Source organism: Rhynchophorus ferrugineus, unplaced genomic scaffold (assembly GCF_030347505.1).
Source record: "Rhynchophorus ferrugineus isolate W39M unplaced genomic scaffold, kcgeb_rfMv2 rfM10, whole genome shotgun sequence".
Lineage (NCBI taxonomy): Eukaryota > Metazoa > Arthropoda > Insecta > Coleoptera > Curculionidae > Rhynchophorus > Rhynchophorus ferrugineus.
Genome location: NW_027472589.1, coordinates 2,431,671 through 2,452,922, shown reverse-complemented (window position 1 = coordinate 2,452,922; position 21,252 = coordinate 2,431,671). Strand labels below are relative to the sequence as shown.

General features: G+C 33.4%; 2 protein-coding genes across 3 annotated transcripts in view; one reads left to right on the top strand and one right to left on the bottom strand.

The window, feature by feature from the left end:
• LOC143203591 (glutamate receptor ionotropic, kainate 2) overlaps positions 1-15,103 on the bottom strand; it is a 148,747-nt gene extending 133,644 nt beyond the window's left edge. The window contains exons 1-2 of one of the 2 annotated variants that reach the window (XM_076415802.1): positions 15,053-15,103; positions 14,904-14,990 (exon numbers count right to left, since the gene is read on the bottom strand). The gene's annotated coding sequence lies outside the window, so the exon portion shown is untranslated. The remainder of the gene's footprint in view (positions 1-14,903; positions 14,991-15,052) is intronic. The other variant, XM_076415803.1, reaches the window with a different exon arrangement.
• The window catches only part of LOC143203592 (glutamate receptor ionotropic, kainate 2), a 309,747-nt gene that overhangs the window by 20,315 nt on the left and 268,180 nt on the right, over positions 1-21,252 (top strand). The gene's annotated exons all lie outside the window — the stretch shown is intronic.

The window sequence follows — 21,252 nt, the reverse complement described above, 5'->3', positions numbered from 1 at the left end:
TTTTGTTATTGTGAAAAAAATGGATAAAAAGGAATTTCGTGTGTTGATAAAATATTGCTTATTGAAGAGAAAAATATACAGTTGAAGCAATAACTTTCGGACTTTCCGGAAAATACCCGAGGAAAATCAACCATCAAGGATTGGTTTAGACGTGGTGTTTAGACAAGAGAAGTTTAGGCGTGGTGAAATGAACACCGAAGACGGTGAACGCAGTGGACGCCCAAAAGAAGTTGTTACCGGCGAAAATATTTAAAAAATCTACAAAATAATTTTTGAAGAAAGAAGATATAATGAAAAAAAGACACTCTAAAGATATCAACTGAATGTGTACATCATATCATTCACGAGTATTTGGGTATGAGAAAGCTCTGTGCAAAGTGAGTGCCGCGCGAGCTCACTTTTGACCAAAAACAACGACAAGTTGATGATTCGGTGCAGTGTTTGAAGATGATCAAGCGTAAAACCCGATTTTTTGCGTCGATATGTGACCGTGGATGAAACATGGCTCCATAATTTTACTCCGAAGTCCAATCGACAGTCATCCGTGTCCGCACACGATGAACCCGCTCCAAAGCGCGATAAAACGCAACAATCGGCTGGCAAGGTTATGGCGTCTGTATTTTGGGATGCGCTTGGAATAATTTTCATTGACTACCTTGAAAAAGGAAGGACCATCAACAGCAACTACTACATAGCGTTATTGGACCGTTTGAAGGACGAATTCGCCGAAAAACGGCTGCATTTGAGGAAAAAGAAAGTGCTGCTTAACCAAAGCAATTCGAATTGCTTCCTCATCCACCGTATTTTCCAGATCTGACCGCTAGCGACTATTCCCTGTTCTCAGATCTCAAAAGAATTCTCGATGAGAAGAAATTTTTGTCCAATGAAGAGGTGATCGCTGAAACTTAGGCCTATTTTGAAGCAGCGGACAAATAGTACTGAAAAGTTGGAAGTTCGCTATAATCAGTGCATTACCCTTGAAGGGAATTATGTTGAATAAAAAAAACTAATTTTGACAAAAAAATGTGTTTTAATATGGTAGGCCGGGACTTTTCAATTGACCTGTTATTAGTAATTTAGGAAAATAAAGTGGCTAAAGTATAGTACGTGCGAAAGAGAGCAAATATTACAATCAAGACTACAAATATACATCTCCAATTTTGATCATCCTTCTGTATGTTTCCAAGATTTGAGCACTGCGATACTTACAACAAAATTCTACATGCTTCTTTTCCAGATCGTATTAAAATCCATTAAATTACAATAATTCTATAGATTCAAGAGATTCAAATTAATTCTATGTCTATGGCGAAATCAACTTTTAATGAAAGAGGCAATGGAGATCCCAAAAAAAGATATGGAGCAAGAACATGGGAAATTAACATTTTCCAAGACCAGAACAATAGCAACATTTTATGCGACTAGATATCGTCTTCTAAAATCGACCATATATATAGGAAATGATGATATAATCATTAATTTAAATTTAAATTTATGTTTCTGCAAGTTTCTTAGTCTCTGACACATGATCAACGAATGTCATCTTAATGAATAGTATACTGTTGCACTGTATGATTTATTTCACTAAATGTATTGAAACTTTGATTCTTACAAAACCCTTTAATGGTGCCAAAAGTAAACATACCACGATTTTAACTCCCACACCTTATTCTATGAATGATTCCGGACCGTACGCAACCGCAAGAGATAACATAACGTGACGTGGCGTTTCCAGGTGGATACGATACCTCCGCAGGCCTGCGGACCAAATTGAATTTAGCCATCAAGAGGTCCAGGTAATGGATAACGGACAATAGATGTTCCATTAGGCGGCTTGTGCAGACAGTTATCTGTCACTTTATCCTGAAGGTAAATTAATTAATGCTGCCATCGGCGCTGATGGATATGTTGATGCCGGATAGCACAACAACGCTGTGTTGATATTTCTACTTGGATTGTTGGTTTCGTCCAATAGAGTTATTAACAATCTGGTAATGTATAATTAGGTAACGAATAGTGTTGTATATATTTAATATCATCGTTAATTTTTCAGTAAAATTAAACTGATATTATTATAGTTTAAAAAACTTTTATAGTCTTTTATCGCTTAAAAGAAGACCCTTACCACCTCAAATAAGTGAAATTCTTTAATAATAATCGATAATGCTTCAAAATATACTTTAGATTAGATAGGATAGTCAATGTTAGTTTTCGGGCTTGAATATTGATATCAATAGTATACATTCACCAAGATAACTTGTTTAAATAAATGGTAAAGCCAAAATTCATCAAATACGCTTAGCATCCTATGAATATCTAGTCACAGCATCAATATACCTACAAACATTAAAGCCAATGAAACAAAATCCACCCATGTAACGTTTACCCTGCGTAGAAGAACATGTCCACTGGTGAATATCAATCATCACCAACTACCGCGAGTAGAGCATGTTAAATATCTCGGTATGCACTTAGATTGACGCCTAACCTGGAAGAAGAACATACTCTCTAAACAAAAACAACTTGGACTTAAATTATATCAAATGTATTGGCTCATCGGGCGCAAATCCAAGTTATCATTAGATAACAATGTATTGCAGTATGAGTCAAGCCTATTTGGTCATATGGAATCAATTCTAACAACAAAATTCAACGGTTCCAAAGTAGTGTTGCGTGCCATTACTGATGCGCCGTACTATATTTCAAATAAAGTGATCAAACGCGATATTCGTACAGAACCTATAACGAGTGTAAGTCCACGTGTTTGTGTAAAGTACTTCGAAAGAGTGTCAGTGCATCCCAACGTACTCGCTAAGCAACTAAATATGCGACGTGATAGTGAAGTACGTAGACTAAAACGTTTAACCACGTGATCTGATTACTGGACATATATAGACTTTAGAATAAGCTTTAAAATAAGTCTAATTAATTAAGATAATATTTTATACAGGAGATCGTTTAATGAAGTGATTTTATACATTATATATATATATATATATATATATATATATATATATATATATATATAGCAATAAGAAATACTTATTGGCAATAGGGCAGATTGTGGGATCACAAAGATTAAAAAAAAACATCATACCAACACTTAGTACAAGAGAGTATCATTACAAAAAGCGAAAAATTAAGAGAGTTCAAATATGCAATGAAATTTCATCGATAAAACTTTCGTTACTGATATTGTACAAATTACCAATAACTGGCGGAGGAGCCATCCATCCATTCTTAATAAAAAATCTTACGATCAAATGGCGGAGGAGCGAATAACATCTCGCCGAGAGAAAGAAACCGCATTTAACGGGCCATAAAGGAAATTTATACTGCTCAATTCTACATAATCAATTCCCGGGCGAATAAAAGGCGAGAACACTTGTGAAACAATACCAATATCAGATTAACAGCTGACGAGGTGGGAATTATTTTTTATGGGCGCCGTTCGGCGTTCGAACGCGGGGCCCCTCCGCTATTAAATACGAGTTGGCAGTTAATTAAGGCCGAATAGCTCCACAAATTTCGCGTTATTGTGGCCGCCACTGCCGGGCGAAATTGCGGGCCGCAGTAAAAGGAAACGGACCCTTCGGCACGCCCCGAAAAGAAATAATAAAAAAAATGTCGACGATATATGTGTCCGAGGCTGGCACGATAAAAAGATTAGCCCCGCCGTGGGAGTGCGGGGGAGCGAGAAGTGGAAAAGTCGCGGTGTAGCTTCTAATTTCCGCTGTCAAATATAAAAATCGGGATGTATCCGAGGCTGTTTTCGATATTCTGATTCTCTTCGCGTAGGCAATAAGAAAACATCCAGTATAATTTGTAGATAGAGAATTTAATTATGTTTGTAGTAATTTTATAATTTTTTTCTTATAACCTACATTTTCATATTTTAATTTTTAAGATTCGTTTCATAAATTAAAATTAATTTTCTGAAAATATGCTTTTCGTTTCATAACTTAACAATTACAGGATGACATTCAATTCTACGTAAAAGTCTTTATATTCCTTGTAATTTTTGTGAACTGCGACTTTTTTTATAGAAATAGCAGCAAAAATACTGAAAACGATAAATAATAGTAAATAATTTTCGCGTATATATATAGAGATATATTTGTTTACCTTTGAGATGAAGATAAGAAATTTCAAAATAAATGTATTTCGGGAAGAAACAAACTATGTTAAATTTGTTTAGATTTTAGAATCTTTAAGATGTTAAAATATACTTTTCATTATATAATTTCAAATCCAAAGGATATATAAACTTTATACCATCTGATTCAACGCAAAATTTTACGCAAACTTTTTAGCAGATACAATTCTCATTATTTTGGAATTATTTGAACAAAATTGGTAAAACAAAAACTGAACATGATCTAAAACTATATCTCTCTTCTCGGATAATGATACAAGTCTCAAACTACATGTATTATTGGGAGATATAAACCCAAAACCCATGTCAAATTTGTTTAGAGTATAAAGTTTTTAAGATATATGTATTTTTATCCTTATGTTATGTTTTTGTTTAACATTTTTCATTGTATAACTCGAAAACTAAATGATATATAAAAGCTATTATACTAACATTCGATTCAACGTAAAATTCCTAGAATACATCAAACTGAACTGAACTGAACAGCAACGGCAGTAAAAAAATCAAAGTGACAAAAAGATCTTACATCTGTTTGCCTCTAATCTGTCAAAATATATGTATTTTAGTAGCAAAAGAAATGAAAATCCATATTAAATTCCTTTAGAATCTATAATTTTGTGTCGGAAACAGAAATCCACTCATTTTCTGCTATACAGAAAAAGTTTTACTTACTGTTGTGTATACACATATTTTAGTCTTATTTTTATGACTATTATAGAACTCTCCATACACGGCTAGGAGTCTGTAAACCTTCATTTAAATATATTTTTGTATTAATATAATATATTCAAATATCTAAAGCTATGTTAACGTAAAGTTAAAAGAAAAAATTAAGACGTACATTTTTTAAAATATATTTTATTGTCCTTCTTATGAAGTATGTTAAAAATAACACAGCCCTAATAAAATATTATTAAATTTTATTTAGCGTATAATAAAGAATATTATCTAGGAAAATACTTGAAAATATTGAAACAGACATCGTCTCGTATCAATATCGCGAACAATATTCAATCTTCTTACGTATTAATTAAGTAAATATAATTTTTTTCGTGTCTATATAATCTCAAACTCTGATGATGAGTTGTCCCGAATAATTTTTTCGTCGAATGAACGTCAATACGTATTCGATGTTTAATAAGAATTCTTGAATTAGGCGTCTATATTCGTGTATTTTTTTCCCTCTCTTTCTTGATGAAATATTGAATATTCGAAACGGAAAAATCAAGAGGGTGGAAAATAAAGCCTCCAGACGTTTATTAATTATCGTGAAGAGTAGTACGGTTTAAGTTTGTATCGAATAACTTCGAGAACTGAATGAAAATGGGGAATAAATTAAGTTTGAATTTATTTATATTATTATTATCAAATGATCATAAAGTCAATTTGGAGCTATAGTCATCCAACGCGGTCAAAACAAAATTCTTCGATAAATTACCAATGCCTACCGCTACGTAACCAACGAAGAACTGTACGGTGACCTGAATATCAAATAGATTTGTGAAGTATTAGTATATGAGTATATATTAAACAAAATAATTTCCAAAAAAAAGTTTATACAACTTTTGAAACCAGAACCATATATTTCTAGAAGTTTGATGGCTCAGCGGCAGATTCCTTCAATAGCAAATAAAAGAACAAAATAAGGAATTTCGAAAATGTTGTTTTAAACGTTCATTTGAAGCGTCCATGACACCGAGTAAATCAATAATACTAAATGGAAAACAGTTATTTTACATAGAGTAATTTTTAAATATTAAATATTTTAGGTTGTTTAATATTGATTAATATATAGATATTAACTAATAACTGGATATGCGTGACATGTTTGTTATAAAATGGAAAATATGACATATATCATATAGAGATTTATCTCCAGGTTAAGACCCAACAAATCTATTTAATTCATTTGAGCAGACAAGCCAAGAATGTTAGCAGATTGTTGTTTTTTAACAAATATACTTTTCAATGAAAACTACTGCCTGTTTCTGAATCTTTTCCACACACGTATTTTATGTAACTTCGTCACAAATAATTAAAAAAACAGTTTCGAACCACAGTGAAAAAATTGTTGACTAATATAATATGTGAATTCAAATTTTTATTAATATATATGAGTGGTCGTAATCTAGAAACTGAATATACGTGACATGTTTTTAATAAAAAGGAAAATATGACAAATATTATATAGAGACTTACCTCTAGACCAAGACCTCGACAATTGGATTTAATTTATATGAGGAGACAAGTCAAGAATGTTAGCAGATTGTTGTTTTTTAACAAATATACTTTTCAATGAAAACTGCTGTCTGTTTCTGAGTTTTTTTCACGCACGTAATTTAGTCACAAAGAATTAAAAAAAAACAGTTTCAGCCACAGTGAAAAAATTGTTGACAAACATAATTTGTGAATTGAAAGCCTTATTATTAGATATGAGTGGCGATAGAGTGGAAACTGGATATGCTTAAGGTTGTTTTTTATAAAAAGGACTACGTGGAACAGATGTAGGTTTCTTTTGAACGTCGTATTATTCGATATAGAGGTACAGAACAGAAAAAAAGTAGTAACAACCTTTAAAAAAACCGAGAGTCGCCTCCTTTCGTGTATTCAATTATCTGGCGTTTGTCAGGGCCTCGCGCTCGTTCCGTATTTCGTTTTAATTAACTAAAATTCTACCCGGCTAACAAACTTCGCCTAATCTGAAGACTGGGCGGCGGTGGCAGCTACGGTCCACGGTCCTCCCCCCATCGTCAGCGCCGAAGTTGATTATCTACGATATTTTTACCTTTTCTCTGTCGGTAGACGTGAATTGCGAAATTATACCGTCCTAATTTTATTAGAGTCTTCCCCCCCGTAAACAATATTAATATGTTTGTTTTTCGGGTATCACCAGGTTTTTCTCGACGTTATAATTTCATTATGTCCGGACTGAAAAATACGAGCTAATTTGTTTTGTAACTTGTCTGTTAGACGTTGTAGGCACAGTAGGAGATGAATTAATTATTTCTTTTTTATAAATAACGAAAACTTTTATTAGTTCGGTCTATTTTTAGCAAGAATTATGAAGGGTTTTGTGAAATAACTTTTGTCCTTTTTTCAACCATTTTTTCGTTCACCATATTCAATGTATGTATGTATGTATATATATATATATATATATATATATATATATATATATATATATATATATATATATATATATATATATATATATACTACCCTATGTATATCCTATATATCCTATATTCATTATATATAGCTATATTCTGGCATTTTAATATTTTATAATATTTATATTTATGTGGAATATTATTTTAATAAATTTTTTTGACAAATTATATTTGGGTTTGATTTCAAATGTAATTGGTCAGTATAATGTGACATCTGGGATTACTCACGCGACGTGTATGAAATGCTTAGCCGATGAAATGCCCTCCTAATAAAATATCGTATTTACAGGTAATAAATTTACAGGTTTAATGGTAATTTAAACTGACCAATGAAATGTAACAAAATGCCACTCTTCTCAGCGCTTTTCTGCTAACACAACGCAAAATAATGCAAAAATAAAATGACGAATTGTAACATTAACAGCGATATTCCATGATGGATTCATTTCAGACATGAGCTAAGTCAGAAATTCAACTGCGTCCTGATGATAAAATAAAACAAGGTCTTTAAACAGAGCTTCTATAAATTTTGCCGCTAAAATTAGCGTAGGATACGGTGGGAGAAGATGATCGCGACATATCATTTTTGCAACAATGTCAGCATTTCCGTTATAAGATATCTGCGGAAATAACGACTGTTTCAAAGCCTTCAATAACTGGAAGATTGACCACCCTATATCCAAAGATATTTAGATAAACTAGTCGAAGAAATCAGATACATATATGAACTGGTATATTGAGACAAAAGACGGAGGGAGAAAATGTTAAATTGTTAAACAGAGGAATAGAGACCACGTCTTCATAGTTTCATTATGGCTCGAAGAAGTAAAATTTTGTTGAAACCGAAAGGTAAATTGGCCAGTGATCTCCACATTGCTCAAATATAAATCTATTAAATGCAATAATTGTTTCCCGACGTTCTAACGTCAAAGAACTTCCTCATACAAAATACATCAAGCTTCTTGAGATCAAATTGATAAGACAACAAAACTCCATAGTTTCTAGGTTTTCGTTCTTAACAGAATTTTATTCTGATTATTTTCTTACAATTAATTACAATAGTCTCATGTATATTTTTGAAAATAATTAAGAGTTTATAGAGTTTAAAAAAGGGTAAATGACTTTATGGGCACATAATAAAATGTTCAGTGCTTGAATTAGAAATCGTCAATGAAATATCAAGGATGAGAATACGGAGGATGTGAATGATTATTGAAGGAAATCAGTCCTCAAAAACGCAAAAGGCAATGAGACATAGTGATACAACAGCTAAGTAGCAATTTTATCCTTATAATGATGCCCTATAATGAGTCAAATTTTTCGATAGCCTATCAGACAAATGGGAGAGAGATAGCGGAAAATTACGTCAATATAATGTATTAGATCTGGCATGTATTTTGATCAGCCAAGTCCATTTGTTAAATGCAAGGTACAAACGTATGCAGCTGTTAAACTCCATGGTTTCAACATTTCTCTGCTAAAAATAACAGTATTCCAATTAATAACACTAAGCTCAGTCAGTGTCAATAGCCCCAACAGACGCTTCAGTTGTTTGATTTGAAGATATCTGCCGCCGAAGCCCATCAATTACGTTTCGAAATTTGCAAAGTCAGTCTCCTGCTTCATGCAGTATTTCTTCAGTAACAAACGGCGTCGAAATGTTGAATAAGTTCAAAATCAACATCGTCCTTTCGACATGGTATTGCTATGTTATCAGGAGATGGTACCAATTTTTTTTCAATCAATGTTTTTTAAATAAAAAATGATGAACGCCTCCAACAAAATTCGTCCGGTAAATAATACGACCGAAATCCTGTACATTTTTAGTTAAAGAGGTGCAGATTTGAGATATTCTCCATAAAAATCGTCGCGGCTTTAAAATGCCGACATTTTTCGTTTTGCTCTCGGCAAATTTACATTGATAGCCCGCCTTCCTCCAAGTTATACAGTAAATCAACGAGAGCGCAACGTCAACTTTCGGTATCTGTTGAATCCATTTTCTCCTGCTAATGCATTTTTACTGCTTAAAACTTTTATCGGTGCATCTGGGACATAAACCGAATGAAATATTGCGTGAGCAGTCTTCATCGCTGGGGCCCCCACGCCATTCCAAACAGTCGTATTCGAATTTAGTACTCCTTCGTTTTTTAAAAGCGGTTTCTTCCTAAGAGAAACATTTTTGAAAATAATTTAATATAACATTATTTTTTCAATAATTTTCGTGTGTGATAAGTTAATAGAAAAATATAATTGGGTAACGAAGAACAACAATAAAACCTCCAAACCTTGTTTTATTAAGTTAAAGCAATCGTTACAGGTCTTCCATCGCATTATAGTCTGATCTTTTCCATAGATCAATGAACAATTTTTTTATAACTTAAATTTAATATCTTTACTCACTAGATCACGTTCTATTCTAGTAACTTAGGTACACTAAAGTTAACACGTAAACTCATGAGATTTCATCCTCTTAAGTAGTCTTGCTAGATTTATAGTGTCGAGAAATTGAATAGACTCATCACATGGTTCACATGGTTTAGTGATCTTTGTTCATAATTATTAGCAAATTTGACGATGGTTTTGTTAATAGTATTGCATTTGAAGGCCTCGATGGATACAGAGACATCTGCAGTACTAGAGTCCTTACTTAGTACTTACTAAAGTACTTCCTTAGTGCTTTATTCAGATTAATACCACAAGTCCAAAAATAAGCGTCTTCTTACTTCACTGTAAATATATATTTAGTTTTGGATTATGAAACAAGCTCTAGCCCCACACTTTATGGCAAGCATGATTGTTGTGAAGGAAAACCTAGATGTAGAGAGAAGACAGACACTTCTAGTGATTTTTCAATGATTTTTGTGATCCTATGAACTAGATCAATGGTAGTGGTGTTCTTCAACCCAAAAAAACCAAAAAAGATGTAGTTCTTAATATAATATCGCAATATATATATATATATATATATATATATATATATATATATATATATGTATATATATATATATATATATTATTTCGTACCCATGTATATAACTTTTTAAACCTTTAAAAACTTTTTAAGTTTTTTTTGTACATACGTCATCAAGATGTTTAATGTATTGCCTGCCGCAATTTGTAAATTTGTTTTAGAATCAGACAGTATTTTCCTTCTCATTTTATTCTAGAAAAAAAGAGACACAATGCTGTCTGATTAGTTGGAACGGGTAAACGAATGAGCCTGTCAAAGTCGTCCGGTTATCAGACCTATGCAAAATTTTTGAAGGCAATAGTGATAAGAGCTTATAGCTATTGTGCTTCTATAACTAACTGTGGTTTTTAGATTCAAGTCAAACTGAATTAAAATTCACAGTTGATGCGGCAACACTGCGACATTTTGACGTAACACATTTAGATGACGTATGTATAAAGTAACTTAGACTATATTTAATTTATCTTGTGTTATGGACTATCGCCATAAAATAGGAACAAAACCCTCATTCTAGGTAGAAATATAGTAGCAGGGATCCTACCATGGGATATAGGTATCTTACATTATACAATGTATGTTGATTTACAGTAATCAATACCATGATTACATGCCAAATACCAATATACCATCACATCGGCTCCATGTTTTCAATGCCTGATGCCGATCTGAAATTCTTGCAAATCTATTTTATCGGCGACGAGGAGCAAAAAACTAACACATTCTCTTTATACAACCACTTTGAGGCATATTTAGAAAAATTATAACCAACTACTCTATTATATATATATATATATATATATATATATATATATATATTAAATAATAAATTATAAAAAGTGTTAACAAAGGTTTCAGGTTCATCCTTAGTGAAAATCATATTTATAATTATATATAATATGGATCTATATACGATTTATCTTATATGTAATTAAGTTATAGGGATATAGTATAGCTATTGAAGGTTGATATGTTTATATGCACTCGTACATATATATTTGTAAATTTTATCTATTTAATTTATCTTCTGCTATGGGCTATCGCCATTTATCAAATTCACCACGGCGTATATCTGTTTGTTCTTGCGTGAGACGAAGGGGAGGTGAGGGGATGGAAATATAAACACGAAATTGGCTAGGACCGATTCGATACATCGAAAGGAGAAAGAACGAAATAAATTGATCCATAAATCAATGAGAACAGAAGGGAGAACGTCAGACGGGCAATAAGGTCGTCATTGCAAGTCTACAACGTGGATATTTCAATTTATTCTTCTGGGGACTCGCGATCCTCCCGACATTGTTATCACTTTCTGGGAATCTGACGGCCAGAATTGACTTTTCGCTTTTTACGCGACTCCACGCGAACCCACCTCCTTCCCCCTACCGCCTTCCTCGTCCCCGCCAGGACGTGTCACGGCCAGATCCAGATCTCAAACGGGCATAAATATGGCTTTTTCCTCGGGTCGGACTGGCTGTGCTCGGCGACAATAAAAGGGAGAACATGCATTATATATTGACTCATATTTTACCGGCACCTCTCGAATATTTCATCGTTGAATTCTCTTATGCTATAGATGGAGAACTTCTGGATTTTATCACAGTTTTAACAATTATTTGTGTTATTTTATATTAAAAAATAGAAAATAAAAATCTTAAAAGCATACACTTGTCATTAAAAGATATAAACCCGAAATATAATTGAACAAATACGCTTCGCTGCTAAAGAAGCTACCATATCAAGAGAGAAATTGGAATATGATGTAAATTAGGGAGTTGATCAAAGAAAAGCTAGAAGAGTATGACACAGAACCAGAAATGTTGTAAACGAAACAATATTTAATAGAATTAGTAATCAGACAAATCAAAAAATATAATCGGAGTCCGAAAGCAGACAAAGCAGCAAGCAACTCGGAATTTAAAAACACAATATTAGAGTACCGCCTACTAAAAATGATCAAAATGAATAGGTTCGATGCTGAACGATTAAAAAGCTGAATATAGAACAACCTCAATCCTGAAAAATCTCCTGGAATTCATGATATTTCACCTGGGTTATTAAAAGTGCTGCTACGAAAAACAATAATCATGTTGGCATATATATTCAATGCCTGTTTGAGACTGAACCATATTCTGGAATGTCTTAGGGTTGCCCGAAAAATTATCCTTTAAAAAACTGAAATCCCGGTAGAACGAGTTGGATCTTACAGGCGTATTTCGCTGCTACATACGATATCAAAATTATTTGAGAAACTGCTGCTAAAACGTATTTAACCATTCATAACATAGAAATACCAGACTTCCAGTTTGGATATCGAAATCACCACTCGACAATCGACCAAGTGCACAGAGTAACAAAAATTGTTGAAAAGGCATTCGAAGAAAAGAAATACTGCCCGGAAATATTGCTGGACTGCTCTGGATCGGGTATGTCATTTGGGATTAACATACAAAATGAGCAAATTGCTACCGCGGAATTACTGTCTATTGCTGGAATCATATATTTTCGAAAGAGTTTGGCATGAAGGGGCATTCTCAAGTTCCACAGAGTAGTGTATTAGGTCTACTGCTACATCTGCTCTATACTGCTGATATCCCAACAACAACAGAATTAGTACTTGGAACATTTTATGACGACACAGTTATAAAGACAAAAGATGTATCTCTGTCTAAGGCTGTAGAAAAAGTACAAGAAGCGGTCAACAAGATCTACAAATAGCCCAGAAACTGGAAATTACAGCTTAGTAACTCCAAATCTGTGGATGTTAATTTTGCGTTGCGGCGAAATGACAAAAACCTTATTATATTGCTTTACGGATTCCTCAAACGGAATAAGCCAAATACAATATTAAACTGGAAACATAATGTTTGACAAAAGTCAAGCAACTGTACTGGTTATTTGGAAGATGCTCTCAAGTTGACCGAAAATCAAAGATATTGGTTTATCAGTCAATCATAAAACCAATTTGGACTGACTGGATGTACTGATAATTGTGATTTTCTTTCACTTAGCCAATATATTTTCCTATATTTCAATTTCAGTTCTTTTCTTTTCTTCTTTATATGTTCCTTCCAGCGAAGTTTTGCATCAAGATTCATTCCGAGATATTTAGCGTTGTCGCTATATGGAATGATAGTATTATTTAATGTGATTGGTGATTGTACGGTCTGTAGGTGAACTGCACATGCACAGATTTACTTTCGTTAATTTTTATTTTCCAAGCTTGTATCCAGCTATTTATATTGTCACTTGCCTGTTGTAATTTTCGTGAGGCTTCTTCACTATTGTCTCCGACAGATATCATCGCAGTATCATCAGCAAATGTAGCCACCGTAATATTCTCTATTTGTGGTATACTTCCTTGTGGTACACCAGCTTTAGCTTCTTTTATTGTGGAGTAAACTTCTTCCTGTTTAACTCTAAACATTCTGGCTGTAATGTACGATTTTAGTAGTTCGGTGTGTTGTTTTGGTAACATTTTCTGTAGATTATGAACAAGGCCTTCATGCCAAACCTTATCGAAGGCTTGTGCTACATCTAAGAATACAGCTCAGCATACTTTTTTACTTTCGTAGGATTTTTCAATAAAATCTGTTATTCTGTGGACCTGGTCAATTGTTGAATGCTTGTTAATAAAACTAAAGTGGTGTGTTGGTATTAGGTTTGTTCTCTCTAATTTATAAATTAAGAATTTACAGAGTATATCTAATACAAGGTGTAATTAATAAAACATGAAATAAAAACATATTTCGTAAAAATTGAATCCCAGAAAATAACACGTTAGTCTATTTTGAAATTAAAATATCAAAAACCGCGGCCAGAACTTACGTGGCTTTTTGTAAGCCTGTTTATCAACTCGAAATAAAGTTTCCGTAAAACTAATGGACACGAACCGGGGCGTATACCAACTTTCCCTGACGTGCAGCTTTCGGAAACAGTTTCCCTACTATTTTAGAAATGTAAAATTCCTTAATAATTACCATTTGAAAATAGCACCTCCATTAAGTTGTTAATTTATTTGTACTATTTAGTGTTTGTTTAACTGTACTTTAGTATAGTTTATGTTTTTAACTATAATAAGTTCTTTAAGATATTCTAATTATTTTTGGATTATTGTCGTTAACAATAGAGAAATTATAGTAGTTCTTTCAAGATGTAGTTGGTGCTGTTGTATGTGTAAATGTAGATATAATTTGCAAGAACTGACAACGTGGCAAAAAAAACTAGGCATCCCTATAAGTAGACTCTTGTAAATACATAAGTTACCGTCGTCAGCAATCTACAAATCAAACGAGGCAATTTCAAAACTCTATGTTATTTTCGATTTCTTTTTAAGATGGATGGTATTGTTTAAATTAATAGAAATTTTATTCGAATTTACTCAAGTTATTGAAAACACGACGTCATTTGTTTCAATTTCTTCACGAAGAAGTTTGCAAATAACTAGGTAGATGTCCAAAGAGGGTATTTAGAATGACAAGAAATTAATTAATATTATGGTAAACATCGAATACAACTAGTTTCATTATTGGATATATCAGTATATTGCTTTTGAAATAATATTCTTGAAATTTAAAATCTACTAGAATGTAACAGAAGAATTACTCACATAGATTACAAATTTGTTATCCCTTAACTGAGAACAGCACGAATCAGCAGTAAACACCTTATTGTGGACCGATCTATAGAATAAAATCTGAAATGATTATAAATAAATGAATTTAAAATCATCGAGTTTGTATTTTATGGTCGTCTTACTATTAAACCTGTAACGTTTTTTATAAAAAAAGTTATTATCTTCTTAACTGCTTTCAATTTGTGTTGAAAATCTAGAAAAATCTCATCAGCAAAATACATATAATTATAATATTTGTGATCAAATGAAATGAAATCATCTTAAATTTGTATATCTTTATTATTCAAAAGATACATTTAAAGGATACAAGGTAATCTTCATGGTAATGTGCAAACAGACTGCAATTTAAAGTTTTGCTGCAAAACAAAATGAAAATTAATTGATTGCTGTGATACTGACTTTATTTAATAATATACTTGATGACGAATACCTTATTTACGTTAACTACAGCATCTAAAGCACGACGAAGCGGCCTCAAGGGCGAATATTGTTCGCCCCTGATGGCTAAGGCTTCACATGCACTTTATTCAATAACCTAGGACGAATCTGTGTCAAGGGTAGACGTTAGCCACCCCTGATAGGTAAGGCCTTGAGTGGGTTTACTTCAGCACCAAAAGCATGAAGAATCGGCCTCAAGAGCGGACGTTAGCCGCTCCTGATGGCATAGGCCCTTGGTGCACTTTCTTCACCACTCAGAGCATGACGAGTCTGTGCCAAGGGTGGACGTTAGCCACCCCTGATTATCCCTCGATGATCTTCGTACCTACCTAGAAGAGAAAACAAATCATCATAAATGTTATCAATAAAAAACTTCTTAAATATTTTAAAACCTACCTTATATCAAATTCAATGAAGCTGTTCTTCCCATATACTTCAATCACTTATTCTCCACCAACACTATCACTCTAAAACCAATAAATGAACCGTAAATATATTTTATATGGTTTAAAACCGACTAATAATAGATAATTATATATAATGATACTTACCATACACTATATCGAATCACTATTGCTCAAATCATATGGAAAGTTGATATCCCTGAACATAAATAAATGAAACCACTTAAAATGTCTTGATATATATTGGGTTAAGTTGACTTACCACAAGAAAGTAGTTTAAATGTAAAAGCACAACAGTAGTTCACTATTTGTTCATATCACTCGCGTATCCCGCGAACTAACGAAAACTTGTTCACTTGTAAATAAACCGTATCACTGCGATTATAGCAGATCTATTCGAAACGAACGGACTACACCTCCACAAGGAGAGATCTCCAGGTGGTTGTGCAGCTCAGGCCTTACTTTCCTATGTTATAGTGAAGCAAGCCGAAATTTGCAACCTCATAACTGAAAAACCTTGTCCTAGATCCGTCTCGAATAGATCGCTTTCATCACTCCCGAAGATAGTAGTTACACCGACGACGACGGCAGCGAAATCGAGCGGGCAAACCTGAAACAGAAAGGAATATTTTAATACATTTAATGTTATATGAAATGTAAAAATTAAGCAAATAATTCTAATTTTCATATACTCTATGAGACTAGTTATATTTATTCGGAAGAAAATTTAGAATATCGCACAAAATGGCGTTCTCGACATTTAAAAATATCTCGGCTGGAGTTCCACAAGGTAGCGTCTTAGGACCTCTTCGGTATCTGCTCTACACTACTGACATTCCAACAACAAAAGAAATACGTCCTGGAATCTTTGCTGACGACACAATTATTATGGCAAAAGATATATCTCTGCCTAGGGTAATACAAAAAGTGCAAGTAGCAGTCAACGAAATCTACAAATGGACGAAAGATTGGAAAATTCAACTTAAGACATCCAAATCTGTCCACGTTAATTTTGCATTGAGGCGAAATAATAAAAAATTAATTATATCACTCACTGGATGCCCGATTCCTCAAGCAGAATCAGCCAAATACCTTGGAATCGATGTTGACGGTAGATTAAATTGGAAGCATCACGTTAGACAAAAAGCAAAACACATTAGAACGAAAATAAAACAACTATACTGGTTAGTCGGATGATACTCTCAACTTGATCTAAAATCAAAGAGGTTGATCTATAATACAATTATAAAGCCAATTTAGATCTATGGGGTGCAAATATGGGGTTGCACTAAAAATGCAAATCAACTAGTCATACAACGCTGTCAAAACAAGGTTCTTCGATTGATTACCAATGCCTATCGCTATGTAACCAATGAAGAACTGTACGATGACCTGGAAATAAAATGGATTTGCGAAGTTTTCCAAGATTTCGCCTTGAAACACGAAAGAATTACTAAAACAATACAACTGCTGGACAGCGCGCAGGATGTCAGGAAATTGAAGCGAACAAAACCATACGAACTTATATAAAGTGTATACATTTAGTGTAAACTATAGCTATAAGTTAATAATTAATAAATAATTATAATTTTATAATTGAGGAATACATACTGATGTATTTTCTCGCACTCGTCTTGCTTGTTAATTAATCCAGGTACATAGGAAAAGCAGTAATAAATTAATTGTAAATTAAGATTGTACTAAGCGTATCTAATAAAGATGTTATAAAAAAATATGCTTTATGTTTCCTCAGATATATAGTTGGTGTTAAATTTAAGTTATTTGGAACCAAGCCTAACTAAACAAGTAACTACGAAAACGTACAAATTGTCTGTTTGTCGCTAATAAAGTGTAACATATACTTGAATTCATGCAACTGAAAATTATTAATTTTATTTCAAAGTTCGCATTAGAATTTGCAGGGTTTTTTAATTTTATTTAAAAAATATTTATTTTTATTGCTGCCTATAAATAATATTAATTTCTGACAGACATCTAATTAAAAAAACATATATATATTTAAAGAATGTATGTAAAGAATGAAGGAACCAATATTAAATAGCAGAAGTTATTCTGTTACACTGGATATACAAAGCTTTTGATGCTGAACGTATTCTATATCAGGCACACAATAATGGCATCATAAACAAACTGAAACAAACAATTCCGCTATAGAAATGTGCTAATCAAAAGCCTGTGTCGGGCAATTCAAACGTATCAATCAAAAAGGTGGCCTGCATTGGTTTTGCCGATGCCAATTTTGTTTTTTTAAAATATTAGTAACAACAGTTGCAAATTAAAGACAAATGATATATAGTTTGTTCAAAGTTACATTGAACGTACGCCATTCAAATTTGTGGCATCAAAACGTCGCAATGATGTCCCATCAACTCTGAGTTTTGTTCGGTTTGGCATTGACATACAACAAAATTCCAATCTAAATAAAATAATTAGACAAAAATGTTATCAAATATAATTTATTTTAAAATTATAGTACATCTAAAAACTACAGTTAATTATACAATACAAATTTATAGGTTGAATTTATAACCTCTTATCACTATTGCTTTCACGAATTTTGCGTACGTCTGACAACCGGACGACTTTGACAGGCTCATTTGTTTACGTGTTGGAAGTAATCAGACAGAATTGTATCCCTTTTTAAGTAAAATACTGACTGCGATAGTCGCGGGTTCGAATCCTGCTGGGGCATGGTCGTAAATTTATGTTTGTGAGTGTTTAATATTTGTGATTGTCCTAGGCAAGAGTGTAAAGTCCGACAAGGAAAATGACTCCAGTCACGTCAGTAACCAGGCTGGGTAATACCAGATGGAGATAAACCCATAGTTGGTAAATGCAGTACGAATATGCAAATTGTAGCAGGCAATATATTAAACATCTTGATGACGCATATACAAGCAAACATTGAATAGACTATAAGTCGATATTTAGGTGATTATTCGTCACTGTCATCATACTAATTACCAAGGCTTATTAAAATGAAGTTTACTAAGGCAAAGGAACTAAATTTTAACATAGAGATACGCAGATAAAGTAGTCAAATGACATAGTTAGAATAAATATTTTTATAATATATAATATAGGAGATAATAGCGACACTTTTACGCAAGCTTTATATAAACACTAATAGGAATTAACGAAGAACACAATAATTAACAGAGTCCCAATTTTGATAAAAGGGGATTATTAATAACAAAGGATCGTTTTTCCGTTGGCGAAACTGATCTAAAAAAATTCTTTTATCTCGAATCAACTCCCTATACTTCCACGTGTTTCTGTTCGCCATGGTTTTTACACCAGATAATTTTTCAGCAGAAGAAAATTATCCTCAGCCCCGAGGCCGAAAATACCGTTTTAATCCCCGGCCAGTGTTGTATTTTTTTTTCTCCGCTCTTGTCCAAAAATGTTCGATATAAACCAGATAGAAAATAAAAAGAAGCAGAGGCGAAAATAAGGAGTATCCCGACCGGGACCGAGGACGAGGCGACGGAAGTTAATAGGGGATGAAAAAAAAGGAGCTTACGGCTCGGCCATCAGGCGTGTTGTTCGAGGGGGCGCCCGTTATAACACGACTAGAACGACGTCGGAAATTATTGGGCCGGATGGTATGGTGGGCGAGGAGACCTAATCGAAGACAGTGCCAGTGGAAATTTCTAATTTATATTATAGGAAATTATATTTCGTACTTTTCTTGCCCGATGAGTAGGGTTGGTTAAAAGAGCGTGGAATGGGTGCCTTTAAGTATCAGGAATTTTTTCAGTTAAGTTTTTATGCAATTATTGGCACGTCAGCAAAAAGCATCACTTCATTCCTATATAATCCTAATATGTTAAAATCATTGTGAGTTTCTAGAAACTCGATAATATTTCATATAGTTGATGATGACTGTATAGCCCGGATCCTGCACCGTATGACCGCCATTTGTGATGCTCTCTGCAAAGTTCTATTAATGGTTAAAGCTATGGTCAAGTTTTTCGCAATACAGTGCCAATATTTTTCGTGGTTTTCCCTTTGGGTGAGTCGATTTGTCTGAAGAGCGTAAGCAACGTGTTTGTAAATTTCTTTTTTCAGTCAAATTTTTATGCTGTTATTAACACGCCAAAACATTACTTTTTCACATATGATCTAAATGATGTCATTGAGTGTTACTGGAAACTTGATAATATTTCAGCTACCCAAATATTCGTGAATGATATGATGTACACGTTTAGTTGATATCTTTAGAGTGTCTGCTAAAGTCATTAAATTTCAATTTACGGTCATTCAAAATAATTTTGTGGATTTTTTTAATGTTTTCGCCGGTAACAACATTTTTAGGGCGTCAACTGCATTCACCCTCTTCGATGCTCATTTCATCACGTCTAAACTTAGCATACCAATTCTTGATGGTTGATTTTCCTGGGGCAATGCCCGGAAACTCAGCACCAAGCCAAGTTTTTGCTTCAACTGTATTTTTTCCCTTAAAAAAAATATCAACACGCGAAATTCCTTTATATCCATTTTTTTTCGCAATAACAACAGTTGCTTCATTCAAAATGCTGTAATTCACAAACTAATGATCCGATAGTGGTCAGATTTATACACGCATCTTTTGAGGGTTAGACTAACTAAAAAACATATGGATTTAATTCTAGTATCGACATCTATGTGTCAGACCGGGGACTTTTTAATTGACCTGTTAGAATAGGAGCAGTTAATTATATTCAAATATCTTCACCCACTCCTTAGCCGGTATTATTTCTTCACTAGGCCATTTTCCTGAAAGTTATTAATGGATCGAATGAGACTCCTTTTGCAGAGCTTTAGAAATATAAATTCCCGCCCTTAAAATATTCATACTCCCCAAAGGCATCAGGTCCCGACTTGCGAAGTGTAAGGTGGGGCGGATATTCTAGATGGACATTAATATTTATGATCTCATGTATATATGGACGGGTGTAAAATACGTTTTCCTTCGGAAATCTCGCACACACACTCACTCGGACATTATTTTGAGATGTGCGTCCCGAGAAAGGGTATCGGCGGGACCGCTTTGTGTCGATAAGTACTCCGCCAATAGACAACAAGGATTGCGGGAGGTGTTTACTGTTTTTGTAGCTGGCGCACTTTTTTCTCCATCGCCTGAATTATCGTGGGTCATCATAGGGCATCTTGCAATAGCAGGGATCATTTAAAGATTCGAAAATAGTATGGAGAGCTTATATTTTAATCACGGTCGCTGTTTAATTAACAATGGACGACAATATTACTCTATTCACTCAATAAAGTTCTTGCGAGATCGCGTGCATCAAATTTAATTAAAATCTTAGATAACACGAAATCCTCTTAGAGTTGAAATTTTTAATTAAAGCGTACTTTATTGTTTTCTTGAGAAACATTAAATTTTTGCGTTATTATGAAATAGATTATTAAGTATTAATACAATTATGAATGAATGTTGAGGATTTTACAAGAGTTGG